The following is a 21296-nucleotide window of genomic DNA, read 5'->3' as shown; positions in this document are numbered from 1 at the left end:
CACTCCACAACATCACTGCCCCCACACCCCCTCCACTCACAATCATCCTGCCCTACACCCACACTAGATTCAAAACATCAATGCACTCAACTTCCCTTCTTCCCATCTATGCTTGCACAAACGCTGTTCATGTTTAAAGTTTGTACCATTTGCATTGTTCTGTTTGTCAGTATGGTACAGTGACATTTTCTCACCATTTTCATCCTTACAGGAATTGCTCAAAGGTTTTTTTGCTTTTCTGCCCACTGAAATTTATGTTAGATACATTATCAAATGTCAACAGTATTGAAATTGTCTGGGGAAAAAAAAAAAAACACTGTAAAAATGCTTTAGTGTTGCCCCACAATGAATCTATTGATCTGCAGTTCCATAAAGTGTAGTAATGTGTCCTTTTTATTACATTTGTCTCCATTATTTTTTATGTCTGGGAAGGGGGGGGGGAAGCTGGGGGTAATTTTTTACCATATGTCTGTTGTGTATCACAGCTGAGTTGACATATCCCATTGATTGTTAAGTATTGTAGCCAATTTCATTTAGTTTACTCAATGCAGAAAATCAATTACATTTTTATTCATGTGCAGAGCAAAACTGAGACAATTGTGGCCTGCTTTGCTCGGTTCTGTTCAACCCCTGGGCACAGATGCCAAATCTGGGCAATTGAGACCCATTTATGGTTCTTGGGAATCTTTGTCTGGAACCTCGATGCGCAAAGGGATACTCGCCACGGTCCCACGACAAGCGTTCCGTACGAATCTCAACGAGACAGCCACAGCTGAGGGTTTAATTATTCTGTTGAGAGGTGTGGTGATTGCCATGTGTGAACATTCCCAGGAAGGAATGTACATTGCACAAGACTTCCTGGGGACACCCAAATGTAATGTAATGTCTGCTGCCAGTGACACCCCTTTGATCTGTGGCCATTGTATTTCCTTATAAGCAGTGATTGAACTCTATGGCCCTGTTCAGACCTGTACTTTATATCCAGATATATCCAGATTGTGTCTAGATTCAGTCGAGACTGTGTGAGCTCACACCTGGCATCAGAATGCATCTCCACATGTATCTCGAGTGACCACTTGTGATCGGATATCACTTCCCTGCTCAATATGCAAATAAACACGTACATCATTTCCGTTAGCAAAGACCAAATGGGTTGTTGTTTTTAACTGGCGGGGGGCAGCAATGCACTACCTGTCATAGACATATATACACCTGTGCCTAGTCTGCCGGAAATTAAAAGAAAATAATATTTTTAATGTAAATAACTTTAATATGACGCCGTTGGCACGCGAATGAGTACATACTTCCGCTTACGCAGAGGACGTCAGTTGACTAGGCGGTCCTTCAATGTGGCCCAGGATGCATGCGTGTACACACTGCTAAAAGAATGTGGCCATATGCGACCCAGACCACCTCCGAATGTGGTCTGAGTGTTCGCATCTCAATGCATCCTCAATGCATCTTCGGTGCATTCACACCTGTAGTTAGAGCTGTCTACTTGTGATCGGATGCATTTTAATGCCAGGTCTGAACAGGGCCTATTTGTGGCCATTTGTCTCCAAGAATGGGAAGCAGTTACAGAGTGCGAGTGTGGGAATGGGTATTCAGAATGAAGTTAAGACGCAGAAAGCAACTTCATTGTTCAAACCTATCAGGGGGCTGCAGATGTGAGTATCACAGAGACTTGGAAAATGGCTTAAATGAAGCAAGACACTTGTACCATTTACAATACTAATTTAGATTAGATTATATTCATAATTTGGGTAAAGTATAGTATCACTCATCACACTTTTTCAGCGACAGTATTATTTTTATAGACATTGCTCAGCTCTACTTGATATCAGTACAGTATACAATGTACCTGAAAGCTTGTGTTTTTACTGTTTAGGCACTAAACACCTAAACAGTAATTATAGCAGAAGCAGTAATGCTGAAAACATAAAACAATCACTCAGATGTGGATATACAAATAATGGAGAGTACGGTAACAGTTGGTATAGTGGCACAGTACTGTGCATAAATATGGAAGTTTAGTACATTAGTGTTTTACAGTAATGTATGTAATTTAGTAATCATGCAGCTTTTTAGCTCTGCTGCATTTGGCCACATCTAATTTCTTCATTTGCAAGGCATTGCTGTAGAATCTTTGAATACTTTATCCACCTGAGCTGAAGTAGCCTGCTGATACGGACAGTAGTCTGCCAGTCTAACACCTGGTATCACCTGAAGGATTTTTTTTGAGTTCTCATCGAAATACTTAAGGTAAGAATAATTGTTTTTAAACCGTTTTTTAGGTCCATCTTTCTCCTGCATGCCCTAGTGGTCTTTTCCCAAAACGCAACAATTTAGAGGGGTGAAGAAATCTGAAAGAGCCCGAACTGGTTTTGGTTAGTCAGATTCACGCGTGTAGTGCATGATGGTCTGGTGTGTGAGTGGTGCTAGTCACCAATAGAAAATTGGGCACCATTTAAGGTCTGTGGCCCCAGACCACCACACCCTGCGTGCTGTCCAAGTGGACCCAGGGGGGCTGGATATTTACCTTGCTAGACCCAAGTGGTTTTTGTTAACACCGCTAGGTAGCCCAACCACCCGAGTCAAGCCTGAGAAGGGTCTACATCTTGGGGCCTGCTCCAGTCTCCCCCAGATCAGATACGAGCGATACGTACCAGTCTGGGGTAACCTAGAGATGGGGGCGATTAAGGAATTAAAACAAAACAATCAGTGGGTAAAGTGACAATGGTATGAATTGGGGAATCACAATTACAATTGGGGCCCCGCCAGGAATAGTCCGTGGCTGCATAGCTACTAGGACAGGGATCGAGAGCCCATGAAGTCATGAGGGGACAACAATACCCGCCTATCAAGAGCCAGCCCATGTAAAGTGGGGTCACAGCTGACTGACAGGACCTCGTCGCTCCTGCTAGCTGGAAGCGGGCCAGAGCATATTACTTCCCAACACATCTTTTTAGCCACTGCACATGAGGATTGTTGAGGTGGACAAAATGTGGAAATTATTCTTCCCTGCTGAATTAAATGGCTGTGGTAAAAATCTCCAATCTCCATGGGGCACCCGGTAAGAATGTATGAAAACTTCTGTCTGTTCAATATAGTTGAATACAACCTGCTTCCTTTGTCCACAGAGATGGTGTGCGTGTGTGGTTCTATAAACATACAAAACAATGGCATAACATCAATCACAAATGTACTATAATAATAATGCTCCATTAACAGAATTACTATTAACATACAAAAAGGGAATATTACATGTATGTCATTCATGTCATTCACACATTTAATTAACAGTGAACTCCAATATTACATACAAGCAATATGAAGCTCTGAAACCAACCAGTACAATGGATCACAATTATCAGCGAGTAACACTCTCAGTTTAAGATCATAATCAGAGTAACTGACAACAATGAATAAAGCTAATGTATAAACGCGAACTTACATTCGAATCATTAGTCTAGAACAGAAGTAAACTCACATACTGATGCACGCACACGGTCTCTGACTGACGCTGTGCAATACTTCACCGAGAACAGCAATATTTCTAATAATCAACAATGGATGCTGCAGATTCTGAACTTCGCTTCTCCTAACTTTTCCTGAACTGTGCATCTGATTGTGTCGTCGCTACTATTTCGCGTTTCGGGTAAGCGTATCTTTACTTAATTTGTTTCTGCTGTTGTTAGTTAGAGAACATGGTTGTGCGTTAGTTCAGATAATCGCTCTTTAATTTGTCTCAGTTGTTTTTAGTTAGAGAACATAATTGCGCTTTAGTTGAACAGTGTATGCAGTCACGTGATGCTGTTAAATAGCCCTGCATTGTCTTGCTAATAGCAAGAATTTGCTTCACCTGGTGCTATTCTGCCCTGACGAGCTCAGTGCAATTACGTAATTGCCACCCCCTATTTTTAAACTCCAACTGAGGCTGCCGGAGGCATAGGCAGTCTGGTCGTCAGTTTGTCATGTGCTTAACCCTGATTCCCTTGTGTGCATTGCCTCGCTCCAGACGGGCCATCTACCGCAGCCATAACATGTCTAACCTGGTCTACCCACCCCTGTGCACATCTCAGGAACTCGCTGTTGTGGGTGGACTATGGAACTGTCAGTCAGCTGTCCCAAAAGCTGACTTCATTACTGCCTTTTATGTCTATATGTGTGATATGTTGTTTTTATCTGCTGCTGTAACACCCAAATTTCCCCACCTGGGGATTAATAAAGTCTATCTTATCTTAGCCAAAACAAAGTCTCTTGACTTCCTGGCTCCCAGAGTAACCACAATTGCAGTAGGAGAATTTTAACGGATTGTTAATTTTTCTTAATTGTGCATTTGTTGGTCTGAGGGATTACTTATCCTGACAAGAAATGGCTGTAGATGCCATGAAGAAAAAGCCACATTCACATAAAAATGAACAGTTTGTTAGAATTGCGGTATTGCATTTGAGCTTTGCAAACAACGTGCCAAACCAGACAGGATAGAGTTTGAAAAGCACTGGTCTGCAACATCAGTAGCAAGCAATCACTGAATTCTTAATTCAACATCAATCCCCACATTACCACTGAAACAAGCAGAGAAACACTTTGCAGGTTCATAAAGACAGAACATCGATTACAGCAGGGCGAAGCACGATTAAATAAATTTTTTTCTGCCAAAGTAACGTGCACTCTGAGGATCGGCCCAGATCTCTGACATGTCAGGTGCAATCATAGAGAGAAAAAAAAGGAAACTAACAGAAAAGTAAATCAGGAATGTTAAGTCTACCTTTAGTAAAAGGCTGGTTGGAAAAGAAAAAGCAAGCAGAGTAAAAGACCAGTACAAACAGTGAGCCTGAAGCTGATTTAGGTCATTTTCATTTTTATTGTATATAAAAGCGAAGACAACATTTTTAACAGTAAGACTTCTGGTAGCGAGGGCGGGCTCCGGGTCCAGCAAACTCGTCGGACCGGGAGCGGCGGGAGTCGGCCACCAACAAGGTCCCGCAATACCGGATCAGGATGTCTTCGATCTCCTTCTTAGAGGTTTCAACCACATCTGGAAACAGACCACAGCAAGTCAGCAAACCAGCTCTAACCAGGGAGCCCCATCTCCTGACTCTGTAACCAGGGAAGCCCACCTCCTGACTGTCAAACCAGGGAGGCCCATCTGCTGACCGTCAAACCAGGGAGGTATCAGACAACATTCCATGCCTCTTGTGTAAACCTTCAGCATGAAAATATTGAAGTATTTTAAAGACCGAGCAATAGCAATTTTCTCTTTGAAGCTCTCACAGGCATAAGCGAACATGAAAAACACAGATAGATACAGAATGAGAAAATGTGAGGGCGGCTCACATTTCTGGTAGCGTGCCACAAGAGATCTGGAGACGGCCTGGCGGATTGCTGCAGAGAGAGAGAGAGAGAGAGAGAGAGAGTGGAAATTGTGATCTCAGGGGTCACATCTCTCCTGCATCCTATCAACAATCAGGCTGTTAACAATCATTCTGATTATCAAGACATTTTATAAAGCAATAACTGTGACAGACACCTACAATACAATATAAAGCTTGCAACAGGCACACCCTGGACCACATTGACAAAGTTCTCCTAGGCGGCAAGATTCTTCTTTAAAATGGTGCATATGACATGTTGATTGAGTGAAATTGTAGCTGTGTGCAACAGACTCCTTGTGAATGCGTGCATTACTGGAAAGTACACAGACTGTCAGGCTCTCACGCCGACCTCCCTGACAGTGTGTCTTTATTGGACACCGAATAAATAAAATAAGAGATGCAATGAAAAGTCTGGTTAGCGTAATGTCTGTATTACTTAGGTGAACACATCTTACACATCCATGGCGTAGCAAATAACGTTAGGTAGCTACCTAGTAAGTGTTATGCATAAGAGTGGCTAACAACAAGACTAAGGTGGTCATAAAATTTTTCCCGACCGTGAAGAACGCCTTACTCGTTTACATTTTGAATAGATGTGGCTAGACTGGCTAAATCTATCGTGGTTTCCGTGGCAGCACTGTCGACACAAGCAATATCGGAAGGGAATTTTGACTACGTAGTTAAGCAAAAACTTGAAGGACAGCTAAGGCTGATATATAACGGCGGTTAAGAAAGCATGTTACAATGTTGTAGGTAGAGAATGAAGAGCAGATGAAGCACACAGCATTACCCAACGTTAGACAGATAGTTAATGTTAGCGACCATGTAGAACGGAGGCTAGTATTTGAGGTTAATTAGCATTAGCTAGTGAGTCAGTTAAGAGTTGTTTTCTTACCTTGGTAGTTGCAAAAATACACATGGCATGTAATGAATAGCCTTTCTCCAATTTGCCGGTTGAGTCTTTAGTCGTTGTGAAAATCCTATGAAGGCGAGTGATGTTTATATTTGGGAGCTCCTATTGACAGCGGGTGTAGAAGGTCGCCATTGCTAAACCGGGAAGAACCGAGCAGTACTAATTACGGGAGCTAGCCTGGAGCTATGAGGCTAAGGGCACGTCATCGTTGATGATCCTTGATAGTTTACCAAGCAAGCATTGTAATCGGTGGCACGGTGGCTCAGTGGGTAGCGCTGTCGCCTCACAATACGAAGGTCGTGATATCGAATCTCGGCTCTGTGCGGAGTTTGCATGTTCTCCCCGTGTCCACCTAGGTTTCCCCAATCCGAAAAACATGCATACAGGTTAATCGGAGATACTAAATCGGCCAGGGTTGTGAGTTAGAGGCAGGAATACACTTTGAGTGTATTCCTGCCCCTCGCTCAGAACCAGCTGGGGTAGTCCCCCCCCAGCCATCTTGCTGAGGTACGGTAGATAAGGTAGGGTCGTTTTTTGAAATAGATCCATAATAGACATAGTCTAGATCCGTGTTTATTGTGTATCTATGAGGTGTTTGCCATACTTCCCAGCGAACGCGAGACGTGCAGACGATATGTTTATTGCGTTGACTTATTAACCGGCTACAATATTGCAAAGGAATGTGGATTGAACGTGAGCTCTTGTGCGCTTACCGGCCGGCCTGTGTTGTTCTTTAATACCACGGACAGGTTTGCTAATGATATTTGACGCATTGCATAGCTATGTCATGGTGCTGCACTAAGAAAGTGACAGTCCGGTTGAAGGATTGAATCCCGCCTCGCACTCAGGCAGATAATTTCCTCTTTTACACTAAGGTTTTCTTACGCTTATATTTGCTTTAGCAAAACTGACTGACGGCCACCCATATGCATTTCATGACGGCAAACGTATTCCTTTTATTAAAAAGTTACCAGTTCAGCACTCTGCCATTTCTACTAACTACATTTCTTCACTTGGCTACCGTACAAAACCTTATCGGCAAACGCCACGTTTCTACACTTGTCACCTCGCCCTGTTCTCTATCTATCTGTACGTTGTGCAACTCCCCATTAAAACATTACATTTAAAAACAAGTTTCACCCAAAAGTATAGCTACTAGTGCTGAACATGAGAAAAACACAACATCTCTCTTGTTACTTAACCTTCCACTTATCAGTTACAGACTTATAGCGACTGTTATATATACCGCTCGATAAGGATTAAAAGCTCGCTCATGGTTAGATTAGGCCTACTCCATTAATTTGGCACTATGCTCCGTGATCATGTCAACCTTCACCTACATGCCCATCCTGCTGAAAACATATTGTTTCAACTACGCAATTTGATCATTTTGTCCTAATTTCTAACACTGTTCACACTGTTGTTATTTCCTCATATGCAAAGCCTGCTGGGACATATGTGTCTGCTCCTATTCTCCACAATCAAGTTTTCCGGTAGCTTAGCAAAACAGCGAAGAGGATTCCCACCTGCAGATAAGCCTATGAAAATGGCTTATAAACCTTAGGAAGACTGAAAGTGCATCTCCAGGAAATAACAGACAACGGAGCAGGACAACAGGCTACAGAAATTGCGACCTAGGAAGCTTTAATTCTACGGGCTTGCTGATTGTTTTTCCTATCAAGGCTCGTTGGATGGCCGCAAATCCGTGAGTACAACATATTTCACCTGCGTTTCTGTTGCGTTTAGACGCTTTGTGACAGCCACTGTTTGTATACATAAGATGTATTTGAAAGCAATGCTACCCAATATTTGCTGAATTCTTTCAAGTGACTTGGCCCTGTGTTTTGTAACAACGTGACTCACTGCAACAGAATAGCAGGTGAACTGAGGGTAACGGCTTGGTGCTTCGGTGCTAGCCAGCAAGCTAACAGAGACACTCATTCATGCTAAAGTTGGGTATACATAAGTGCGTTTGAACATGATTATTTACAAGACTACTGTACAAAATCCCACAGGCTATTTACAGTTAAGCAGCGCTATGTAGGCCTACATGCAAACAGTTTGGCTATTTACAACAATAATATACATTTCATGCAACCCCCCCCCCCACATTGCTTTGCAGCCCCGCTAGCTAGCTAGCTAGCTTGCTTAGTCTTTGTCAGGATCGCCACAATATTATTTGTGACTGTGAGGCTATGCTAACTACAAATATTGCACTTCGCTTAGCTGCGACGCTAGCTATGGCCTATGTCGAACGTTTGTGGAGCACGTTGTTAATGTAGATTTCTATCTTTCAATGCAAGTGGGAACAAGTTGTAGCGATCCATCGATGTAGTTATATCAGCCATTTGGCTGACGATCGCTGTGTTAATATGGATTCCTTACAATAGAAAAGACGTGTCATTTCATGCCATGCTCTACATGGCCGTACGTTCTTCATATGGGAACGATTAATTTATAAGTGGTCCTCTGCTGCCACCCTGTGGAATGTTTTATGAACTGCAGGTAAGCTGGCTTATTGCACTCTAGACGGCCAAACGGTCATCGCATGGGAACAATGCATTTGTAAGTGGTCCTCTGCTGCCACCCTGTGGAATGTTTTATGAACTGCAGGTACGCTGGCTTATTACACTCTAAATGGCCAAACGGTCATCACATGGGAACAATGCATTTGTAAGTGGTCCTCTGCTGCCACCCTGTGGAATGTTTCATGAACTGCAGGTGCGCTGGGTTAGGGTTTACAAAGTTTGCATGACATTGTGAAACGGTAAGATTACAAAACACAGGGCCAATTGACTAGGAAAAAATTGAAATACTTTGAAATACATGTTATGTCATTTGTGTGAGGCAAGGTAGCCTATATTGTTTGTAGTACTGTAACATGGCGTCATTGTGATATCAGTAGTTTTGAGTAACTTGGCATTTTTGAATGTTGAGAATGTGTTTTTTATGAGATATCATGTGTTTTTGCAAAGAGTTTTATTATGGAAGTGAGAAATGTGTCCCCGTAAGAAACGGTTGTGGATTATGACTGTCGTTGTGTGAATGTGTATTGCCTGATGAATGTGTGCTGTTTAGCAGTTTATACATAAGGGTATACATAAGTGCGTTTGAACATGATTATTCACAAGACTACTGTACAAAATCCCACAGGCTATTTACAGTTAAGCAGCGCTATGTAGGCTAGCTTGCTTAGTCTTTGTCAGGATCGCCACAATATTATTTGTGACTGTGAGGCTATGCTAACTGGGTCATTCTACAGAAACGGTGGCATTTGGAATTGCAACATGTCTTGAAATGCATTTAATTTTACTTAATCAAAACTTATTGTACAATATTAATTAACCTCTTGCCTTTAACAATCCACAAAAATGAAAGCTTAATGTATTTTAATTATTTTTATACATTCACTCAAAGAATGCTTGTGCCATCTTTTTGTCATTGGTATTACTCATACCAAAAACAACATTAAAAGCTTATCAGAATAGTATTTCTCTATTCAATCTGCACATATACTCAAAGACATAGTAGGTTGATAATAATTTAAAGAAAAATGTTTTATTATTTATTTATTTCAATCAGGTATGTGTAAAGTTGTATTGTGTGACATGTTTTAATTTACGCCATCAGGTTTTTGCTATAATATCAACAATAACCGAAGGACAGTCTGAAAATTGAATGATACTATCCTTAAAATGCCAACTCATAAATAAAGCAACAATCAACAAACACAAAATTATTATAAAGTCAAAAACGGCCCCTTTAATATCAAATCAGCAAACAAACATGCAGTAACACCAGTGACACATTATAACACCAATGACTTGGTATAGTCATCCACCTAGAAGCCTCCCAGTCTGCTGCCTTCCTAGCACTACTTGACTCCTTTGACCTCTCCCTACAACACTCTCCTCCAACCCACAAGGCAGGCAACCTCCTAGACCTGATCTTCCTGAGGACCTGCTCCAGCTCCAATCTTACGGTTACCCCCCTGCATACGTCTGAGCATCATTTCATCTCCTTCTCCCTCCCCCTCTCCCCACACCCTCCCTCTCCCCCTCCCATCCCCACTGTCACTGTCCGCCGTAACCTCCGCTCCCTATCAGCCTCTTCTCTTGCTCCCAGAGTGACTGCTTCCCTCCCCCCTCTTCAATCATTTTCCAAGCTCCCCACTAACTCTGCATCCTCCACCCTGACGTCATCTCTCTCCTCAACACTTGACTCCCTATGCCCCTTGGTCCCTAGGCCAGCACGTTCATCCCCTCCCAGTCCATGGATGTCTGACATCCTACGCACCTCCAGGGCCAGCCTCCGCGCTGCTGAGAGGAAGTGGGACAAATCCAGGGACCCATCTGACCTCTGAGCCTATCAGTCTCTCCTGACAGAGAAGAGTTGACGAGGGTTAGAAATGGAGTTATGAATTTTGGTTTGGTAGAATTTTGCCTTAGTGGCAGTGACAAAAGAAGAGAAGTCTATTTTCTCTTCTCTCCTCAGCGTGCCACCTCCTCCACCCCAGTCTTCCTTCACTGCAGATGACTTTGCAGCATTCTTTGAGGAAAAGATTGCAGACATCCGCAGCTCCTTTGCCCCCTCTGCGTCCTCTGCCCCCTCACCCCCTCTGCGTCCTCCGCCCCGTTTCTCCACATTTTCTCTCCTCTCAGACGCTGAAGTCTCCCAGCTTCTGCTCACCCACCGCCCTACCACCTGCGCCCTCGACCCTATCCCCTCATCTCTCCTTCAAGCAATCACACCAGACATCCTCCCTTTTGTCGCCTCCCTCGTGAACTCATCCCTATCTTCTGGATGTTTCCCCTCATCCTTCAAGAAGGCCCACATCACCCCGCTGCTGAAGAAACCCACACTAGATCCTTCAGTCATTCAGAACTACCGGCCGGTATCTCTCCCCCCTTTTCCTATCCAAAACACTTGAACGTGCTGCATCTAACCAGCTCTCTGCTTTCTTCTCTGAGAACAACCTGCTTGATCCCCAGCAGTCTGGCCACTGGACCGAGACTGCACTCCTCTCGGTCAGTGAGTCACTCCATGCCGCACGAGCAGCCTCGCTCTCTTCTGTCCTGATTCTTCTAGACCTCTCCGCTGCATTTGACACTGTGGACCACTCTACCCTCCTGTCCTCCCTGGCAGCAACAGGGATCCGCGGCACAGTCCTTGACTGGATTGAGTCCTACCTCTCTGACCGCTCCTTCCAGGTTGCCTGGGCGGGTAAGGTATCACCACCCCGTCCCCTCACCACCGGAGTTCCCCAGGGCTCAGTCCTTGGTCCCCTTCTCTTCTCCATGTACACCAGATCCCTTGGCCCTGTAATATCTGCCCATGGCTTGTCCTATCATTCCTATGCCGACGACACGCAACTCTTTCTCTCCTTCTCCCCATGGGACACACAGGTCCCTGCCCGCATCTCCGCTTGCCTGAGGGACATACAGAGCTGGATGGACAATCACCACCTGAACCTCAACCCGGGAAAGACGGAGCTAATCTTTATTCCTGCTCCAACCTCTCCCCTCCTCGACTTTTCCATTTCCTTAGGGGACACCGTAGTGACATCATCACCCTGCGCCAAGAATCTCGGAGTGATGATGGACAACAGGCTGTCCCTCTCCAAGAACATTGCAGCAGTAACCCGGGCATGCAGATTTTTCCTATACAACATCCGCAGAATCCGCCCCTTTCTCACCACCTACTCAACCCAGCTCCTGGTCCAAGCAATGGTTCTATCCCGCCTGGACTACTGCAACTCTCTTCTGGCTGGACTACCGGCATCTGCCACCAGACCCCTGCAGCTCATTCAGAATGCTGCGGCTTGTCTGGCCTTCAACCTCCCCAGACACTCCCACGTAACTCCCCTGCTCACTACCCTCCACTGGCTGCCTGTTATAGCTGGCATCAAATTGAAAACATTGGTCCTAGCATACCAGGCAGTCAAGGGATCAGCCCCAGCATACCTATAGAAGATATTCAAACCCTACATGCCAGCCAGATCCCTCCGTTCTGCTACCTCAGGACGCCTAGCACCTCCCCCTCTTCGCACCTGCACTTCCAGAACACGTCTCCTGTCTGTTCTGGCCCCACGATGGTGGAATGACCTCCCTGTGGAGGTCAGAATAGCTGAGACTGTGACCCATTTCGAACGACGACTGAAGACCCACCTCTTCAGGCTGCACCTCTCCCCATCCCTCCCTTCCCCCCTGTAAATGACTATACTTAGGGTTGTAACTAGGCAGCTGTTTCATAGGTGACTTAGTTGATGCGCCCGTCTTAACGACTACTTGTATTTTTATTTATTTTTATTTTTCTATAGATTGCGTTGTTGCCGTTCTCGTTGTTAGTGTTAATCAATTTAACCATCAGGGTCCAAGTTGAACTATGCGGTTGTTCCCTGTACTTGGACCGGTACTTCTCTCTAGGGGTTTCGTCATACTTGTTCCTGGTTATGGTCATACACTTTGTTGTACGTCGCTCTGGATAAGAGCGTCTGCCAAATGCCTGTAATGTAATGTAATGTAGTCAGGGAGCACTGTATTTACTAAAGCAATATCTTTAATATAGATATACAAAGTTCATAATCATGGCAGTAACACTGTGTTTGACCATTGAGGATACGAATTACTATTAGACCTACAATAGCCAGGAATATCCGGTTCCAAAAATGTGTTCTCATCAGAGCATCCTTGTCGCTTCAGGACTGTGGCCTCTGCCTGGGCCAAGCTCACCTCCATTTTTGTTTTGAGTAGTGTTGAATCACTCTCCATTAGAGCTTTCTTCACCTGAGCATGAATACCTGCAAACACATTTGACTAAGGAACCAGGTAGGCATCATCCCACGTGGCCAAGCTGTTGGACTCACTGGCATCAGTAGTAGGTAAACGAATGTTCCCCATCTGAACAGTGTATGCTGGTGTAAACCAGAAACCAGGGGGGTGATTAACACCTTATATTACCATATGGAAGTCCTGTGGGGTGACTCAGAATACACCAGTGACACTGGTCCACCACCCTCTCCACTTCCTCTAAAGGGTGCACATTCCTCTCTGGGGACAGTTCATTAGAGTTAATAGATACAATTTATTGCATGACTTTCATGCATAACATGTATGAATGTGGTAATCTGTAAGATTGTTTGATTCAGCCATTCCCTTACCAGTTCAAACCTTAAACAATACTGATCAAACATGACAATGATGTTAGCTCAATCATAAACAGCATGCATGAATACCGTATTTACATCATATTATAAAACTCTTTTTTTCTTTTCTTCTGGTCCAAGAATGATGCCTTCTCTAGGAATAGGGTGCAGTGGAGGACATTTGCTTCAGTCCAACTGCTTGAGTCTTCCCATTCCTTTAGAGGTTGGCATTGTCTATCCTCAACATAAATAATAATAATAATAATAATACATATATTTTATTTATTTATTTATTTTTAACCGTATAAATTTAGATGCATCATTGTTAGACCAGGGTAATATGTACATTCATGCTCCATGGCCCATCTCCCCAGGTTATCCTGTCCCTCATCCCAACTAGTTATTGCGTTAATAATGTGTCCAATTACGTGTTTTTACTGTCACAATGAATTCTTATATTCTTGGAAGCTGTCTTCCACCCTCAATCATGTGTTCTAAATGAAGATTCACTTGATACTTTCCATGTGTCTTCTGTTGTGAACGCTTCACCATCTTTCCACCTGTCTGATGTCCATTAGGTGAATCCAACGTCAACTGCGTGTATTGTCCCTGACACATTGGGTGTTGTTTATGAATATGACCGGAATGTCCCACTTAGTGCTGACCTCCAACCTGTTCCTGAATACCAGGAACCTCGTCCTGATCTCGATTAATTCTGTAGGGGAGAGAAAGACCAAGTGTGAGTGTATATTCTTATGCAGTTTTAATCATTTAAACATTGACATTGGTATCAAGTTCAGCTTTGTTATATAATTTGCATTGGTCCCCATGATACCAGAAATACTGTATTGGCCTACCCCGCTTTTTTATTGCCAATTTCAAATTGGTTTCACCAAGTTTGTCCATAACTTCGTATGGACCTTCCCAGTTTGCTTCTCAGCCTCCCCCTTTTAAAAAAATTTTAAGCATCACCTGATTTAGAAAGTCACTGTATGTGGGGTTGGACTGTGAAAGGGATTCTCAGAGCCTTTCTGGCTGCTCTGCTCAGAATGTGCCTTAATCATAGACAATAGGTCTGTGTATGTAAGAGTGCCTTCAATCTGGGGCTGTTCTGTCTGAGGCTGCTGTGCACGCAGCCGTTTTGGCCCTTTTCCTTCCATCCCTCCTCCTTTTGACCAGCAGTGTCGCTTGGAATGGCCAACACGCTTGCAATTGGCACACACACGGGGGCTTCTACACTCATTCTGAATGTGACCTGGCTTCCCACAGTTAAAACAATGAAATTTGGCCTGGCCCTTATTAGATGCTAGCACAGCAACCCTTTTTCTAGAGCTCTGTTTAGGGCTCAGTGAACTGAGTTGCGACTCATTCCACACAGTTAAACAGTCTTGGATATCCCTGCCTATGTGCTGTCTGACTGGCTGTGCACCCAGTTCTCTATTCAACTGTAACAATAAATGTTGGCAAGTAGGCGAGACAAGATCTTTATATTTATTGATTACCAAACTCCAAAACATTGGATCGTCACCTGTTAGTAGTGCTCTGTTCCCTCCACCTATGTTTCGATTGTACACAATCACAAATGTTCTAAGAAAATCAGTGGGATGCTGCCCTTTCTTAGGTACAAACTCAAGAATTTTATTCATGTCAGCTATAACGCGATAACCCACAGCCTCGCTCATTATCCTTAACCTCGCGTCATGACTGGGGAAAACAACAGGGTTTCCCTGACCCTGAATTAATTCTAACGGAATAGTAACCGATGTAGGGAGCACAGATTGCACTAATTTACAACAGTCCTTGTCAGTTAGCGAGTGTATTCGCTGCAGCGTTTGCACCTTTTCAACAACTGCGGTCGGGTCACTAACTCCGTCCCACGTGGGAAGTTGTTGTTGCAGTGTAATCAACTCTGAAAGTGTAAGATTGCGATCCACCTGTTGATCTGCATATTCATATGTGATAGCCCCATTGACAGGATTTTGTGTTGCGCTTGTACGAACTCTGCGTGTTATTATTGGTGCGATTTTAGTGTTTTTTGTCCCGACTGATTTAGTTGCTTTTTGTGATGTAGAACTTCTAGAAACCATTACATTACATTCTGTCCCCCCAGTAGGCCTATGAAACCCCGGCTCCTCATCTAAAATTTCATTATCACTTCTTTCATCATCCACATCTAACAAAGGAGCTGTTTGGCAGTTTGTCTGCCTGACTTCCCATTCGTCATCATCAGAACTGTATACTGACTCACTCTGCTCCTCTAATGTCCTTAAAATCACTGCCACTCGCCGTTTCATTATGGTATTTGCAAGTTTTTGCTTTGCCATTTTTTCTTTCAGCGACCTGAACTTCTGTACAATCGCATTATCCTTATTCTCCCCAGACACATTCCATAACTCTTTATATGCCACCTGAGCATCGCGTAACTGTCCCTGCGTTTTAACCAATTCTGCAGTTGTGGTACTCAATTTCTCCCTCAACTGGCAAATTTCTTTTCTAAATTCTAAGGGTGTTGTGGCATGTAATATATGTTCTGCAACAGATGCTTCCAACTTCCTTGAATTTACCGCCAGTGCTTTATTCAAACTTTCAACTTCACCTCGCAATGTAGGAACCTCTACAACTGTATTGGTGAAAAACTGAATTGTTTGGGCCATAGCCATCACACAGTTAGCCTGTCTTGTTTTCTCATTTTTCTCATTTTCATTGCGCTCTTCACAAGCAGTCTGAAGATATTCAACAACATCCACTTCCTGTGGTACGTTATAAGAATCCTCCTTACAATGTTTGGCCAACCACCTAGCGGCCCACGATTTCCACCCATTCACTGCCATTCCTAAACTCCTGTACAATGGACAAACAAACTTTTGGTACTTGAAATTGTCCAAGGTCTGTGTAACTTTATACAAGCCCCTACCTAGAACACTGTACACATGTACAATCAATTCTGGCCACTTGTATTTTAAAACATTACACAATTTTCGTAACTATTCCTCTACAATATTACATACATAAATATTTCATACTCACAAATGTACGTGGTCCGTTCCGTGCCTTCAAGTCCGTTTTTCCTTCAGCGTTGGCAAATGGCTTCCAAAACAGCCCTTCTCCTTCCTTGAATTCGGCGTCAACATAAAAAAGAAAGTCTCTTCTGTAGGCCAGTGTCACACGCGAATGTAAGCCTCCCCAGTTTTTTTTTTTTTTGAAAAACGCAACAAGAACGACGGATTTGGGCTGGCTCGCCAATAATGTGGAATTTTTAAGAGTTCGATTTGTTCCGTCGTACTTTTGTAAGTAGAAAAATAAATGCAGGCACGTCTTCGTTTCAAAATAGGTTGTTTAATGTAGCAAAGGAACTAGTGGGTCTGTTACCCAAGTACAGATAAACACAGAACCAACAAATGACGGAGACAGTGAATACTTATACCCTGTTCCTTCAAGGAAACAAAGGGCCAAATGGTTATCTTAAACACATCACAGGGAAAGGGGGGGGGGAGGTAATCAGACATTGGGGGGGAAGAAACAAGGTGTGGGGGAGTTGGACTGAAGTAGGGGGTAGAGGATATCACACAATGGTACTGCATATCAAAGTGAGACAATAGCCGCGTTTCCACCAAAATTACCCGGAACTTTCAGTCCCAGGAACTACTTTACCAGGAACTAAAAGGTTCCTTCAGCCAATGGTTGTCTGCGTTTCCACCGGGGTCTAAAGTACCGCGAAGATTAGACAAATTAGCCCACTGACGTTGTCGTCGGTCCATCTGTCATATGATTTCTACTGTAACCCCATACTACCACCGAAGTAGCCTACATTATTTTCTAATAACCGGGACAGCCCGGAGGGGTTTATTCCACTTATATACAACGGGTTACCAACAATGACTATATATGGTTACTTTTGTATTTATTGATTTTCATATATCCTCTCAAACACATTCATTAACAGCAGAAAACACGCACACGTTGTAAACAATTTGCTGTTTTATTACTTTCTCGTCGTCAATTCCATATAGGCTAATCGCAAAATGACAAGAATAGAACGAAAACTCGGACTTGCGTGAAAATGTAAATTAGTAGTGGTACAGCCACCGTTGCTTTCCTTCGAAGTTACTGCTAGCCGAGCAGCGAAGTGTGCCCTTCAGATGCGAACCATGCACCATAAATGAGTCCATAGTCTTCCTGGTCTTTTCGTGGAATTGAAAAATGGCAGTAAAATTGAGTAAAATTACGGCAGTCTGAAAAAGCTAAAGGGAAGATTACTAGAATTAACCTGTTATTTTACCCGGATAAAAAGTGCGGAAGGTGATTTCCAGTTTGCTTGTACTGTATCACCAATGTTAATTATGCAGAACTACCGCATACCTCACATAACTGTATCAAACGTTTTGAGTCAATTACAACGGGCTAACAAAGAAAATCCGGAAGAAAATATTCAGCAACCGAATTAATCCGTTTGAATGTTTTGGTAGCCTACGTAATATGCTGTCCCAGCACGAATGCTTAGCATTTTATAAAACGAATACTAAAGCAAGAAAAGAACAGAAGAGCACACGTTATAATTCCAAGACGTTGACAGGCTATAACCAAAAGTAGGCTACTGCGCCGCATAACATACAAGTTTGATTTGAAGTTATTATGAAAATTAATTGGTTTGCCGCTGCATATTTTCAAACATGGCGGGTAATGGCGGAAAATAAATACAACACAAATGCTACGAGTACTCGACCAATCAGAAATGTTCAGCGCTGCAAGCTCCACCCAAAAGGTTCCTGTACTTTCGGAAAGTACTACCCCCCGAGCAGGAACGTTTTGGGGGGTAAAACAAAGCCCCCAGAACTAAATTTAGACCCTAGTTCCTGCGGTGGAAACGCACTGAGTTCCTCAAAAGGTTCCTAGTTCCGGGGTATAGTTCCTGCGGTGGAAACGCGGCTAATTTGACTGGGCAAGGGGGTAGAGGATGTAGCACAAAGGGTGTGATTAGAAGGTTAATTTAAATGAGTGTGGTGGTAAACAATCAATGTTATCTGTAACTGGCCCACTACAATGTGAGACACCTCAGAAGGGTAAACTGTGGCTCCCATGTTTTCCAACACCTGGTTGACTCGCCATGCCTTGCGCTGACCTCTCTTTGCCCTTTCACTGAGATCATTTATGTTCTGTCTTTTTCCTGTTGCTATATCATTAGCATAACCCTGTTGCCTTTTCACTAAATACTCTGCTCTACGTGTAGGGTCAGCATCCCTGCGCTGTCTATAAAACCTCTGCTTCTCAGCTGCACTCAATTTCGCCATACCTGACAAAAATAATAATAATAGGAAGTTATGAAAAAGAAACAATGTGCTATTTTGCTTTAAATACTTATGTTGAAGCTTTTATAAAAGCTCATTTACACAAGAATGTCATTGGTGTTACTGATTGTCATTGGTGTTACCAGGAGGAGTAGTAACACCAATGACGGTAACACCAATGACAATTTGTCGAACAAATGGTTTTTTACAAAATGGACACCGCAGTACCTCAAACCACATGTCTTCAATCATATTAAAATCATTCAAATATATAATTTAATCCATTTCTATTATCTATTTCTAATTCCCCTTCCTATGAAATGACTAACACCAATGACATATTTAAAAGCCTCATGTAGAATTAACACATAAATCATCAAATTTATAACAAATGAAGAGAGACAGCAGACTCACCATGTGCATATGTTGATCACACTTCTTCCAATGACCTCTTGAACCAAAAATTACTTATAAAAGTCATTTCATTTTTTTCAAAATAAAAGTTTTGTGAGGCAGCAACACCAATGACATGATATGGGGTGACCACTATTACCGTTATATTATTTATAATATTTCATTTGTATTTCAGCTTTTTAAGTTCTCCATTCCATGAATGTGACATTTGTGTTTACTTTATGACATTTAAATTGGAGAAAAATAAAAAATTTTAACTCAAAATATGGCACTAAACTTCGATACATGGTCTGAGTGACAAGCAAATTGCTTGTGTAAGGGGGTTCTCCTCTGTAACAAGTGCTTCAATATTAACACCGTTACTAGAATGGATAAAATCAGGTAAGTATGGACCAGATCAGAAGACAAGAGATTCGACTCGCGAGAGAGAGGCGGTTTGCACATCAAGAATGAAGCACATGGAAGCAGGATCTATATTTCAAAGGTAAGAGAATGATTTTTTTTCTTTTAAATTTAAATTTTCCCTTTTTGGTTCTCTGTACCCTTTGTTTTTATTACAAAGTAGAAAGCATTAAACAACAACAGTACACATATCTACAAAATGGGGAAAGGAAAAAAATACAAGTTGGTCCCAAGCCCTTTTACTTTGTGTCTGTATTTATATTTTCTCTGGTTCCACTAATTTGACTATTTTTCCTATCTTTATACCTTAACCATACTTTTAGTAATTTTTTGATGTGTTTCAGTTAATCCCTATTATTAGTTATTTGGTTCTAGTATGATTTGTCACTAATTAGATTTTAGGACTTTTATTTTGAAACCAAGACCCTTATGTAGTACTACTGAAAGTACCTATGCAAAGGAAACTTATCACACTATAACACCAAAACACTTTTCTAAAACACTATCTGTGCAAATCAGTTTAGTCCGTGTGGTTGTTGGACCACTTGTTGCTGAGTTCCAGTTTGTAGAATTCAAACTCTTGTCCTACCACCATCTTAGAAAGCACAATTGAACTCTTTCCTTCTCTTTAAGATTTCAGGTCGATCACATGGGTGGCTCGCCAGTCCGCGCGCCGCTGTAGCTCTCCAGGGAAGGCAAGCAGGGCGGACGAATCCAGGATCCAGCACAGCAGTTCAAATCCAACAACAAAAAAACCCGGCCTTGCAACACAAAGCCAAAAGACTCATCAGTAGTCTGTACATTCAGATTAAGACATAGTATACACTGTGAACATCTAAATTGTATAACACTTGTAACCTTCCATTTACTCTGTGAAATAAACTTGGATAAAGCTTATATCAATTGTCAATCTGTTCTCATTCTGTCAGCATATCTAGATTCTGATTAACTGGAAGTAGAATTAGCCACCATTAGCTCACTCAATTCACTACTCATATCTTGCAGTGCTTCCAAACTCACCCACTGACGTTTCCTCGCAGCACTAGCTAGCTAGCTAGTTACGTTAGCTTTCTAATAAAAGGTACCACAACATACATTCGTTTTAAACAGGGGTCCTCAATCTTATCCAGAAAGGGCCAGTGTGGATGCAGGCATTCATTCCAACCAAGCGGTTACACACCTGATTCCACTAATCAAAATTCTTAGCAGAGATTCTTGTGGTTGATTAGTGGAATCAGGTGTGTTACTGCTTGGTTGGAACAAAAGCCTGCACGCACACCGGCCCTTTCTGGAAAAGATTGAGGACCCCTGGTTTTAAATAACATTTAACAAACAGTACGCCGATGTGGCTGCGATATGCGATTACACAGGAGATACACTTTCAGAACACAACTGGAGAATTTTCAAATGCTCTTCTTCTAGCTAACGTTACATCACATTGTCCCCGCTTCAATATATTTTCAGCTTGCTATGTGGCGAACTGCCTGGTTCGTCTACCACCACAGTCACAAAGCAGGAAACAGCCCTGCTGTTAGCCCGGCCTACACCCCACACATCAATTATACACATTTGCCGGTTTAGCCGCGAGTTGCTATAGCTAGCCAAGTTAGCTAGCTGCTACTACCAGAGCTTTAAATCACATGAAGCTAGCTACTTAGCAACCTTCATTTTCGGATCTTTTTTTATTACGACTACGTTTAACATTTTCGTTTCTGAAGACACCCAAGCTAACTGATACTACGGCAGTGAAATAAGATAGA

At 42.7% G+C, this 21296-nt stretch overlaps 3 long non-coding RNA genes across 3 annotated transcripts in view; all 3 read right to left on the bottom strand.

Moving 5' to 3' along the window:
• Nucleotides 1–132: 132 nt before the first annotated feature.
• Nucleotides 133–3903, bottom strand: LOC135264542 (uncharacterized). Its single transcript, XR_010332730.1, has 2 exons — nt 3491–3903; nt 133–3161 (listed from the first exon to the last, which is right to left on the bottom strand). It is a non-coding gene; the product is annotated as an uncharacterized LOC135264542 (long non-coding RNA).
• A 944-nt stretch (nt 3904–4847) lies between these two features.
• Nucleotides 4848–6573, bottom strand: LOC135264541 (uncharacterized). The gene is made up of 3 exons (XR_010332729.1): nt 6274–6573; nt 5341–5388; nt 4848–5041 (listed from the first exon to the last, which is right to left on the bottom strand). It is a non-coding gene; the product is annotated as an uncharacterized LOC135264541 (long non-coding RNA).
• Nucleotides 6574–19606: 13033 nt separating this feature from the next.
• LOC135264540 (uncharacterized) overlaps nt 19607–21296 on the bottom strand; it is a 2495-nt gene continuing 805 nt past the window's right edge. Inside the window, exon 2 of the long non-coding RNA XR_010332728.1 lies at nt 19607–20297. This is a non-coding gene — a long non-coding RNA (uncharacterized LOC135264540). The remainder of the gene's footprint in view (nt 20298–21296) is intronic.

This window comes from Anguilla rostrata, chromosome 10 (genome assembly GCF_018555375.3).
Source record: "Anguilla rostrata isolate EN2019 chromosome 10, ASM1855537v3, whole genome shotgun sequence".
NCBI classification, from domain to species: domain Eukaryota; kingdom Metazoa; phylum Chordata; class Actinopteri; order Anguilliformes; family Anguillidae; genus Anguilla; species Anguilla rostrata.
This window is presented reverse-complemented; position numbering and strand designations above follow the sequence as displayed.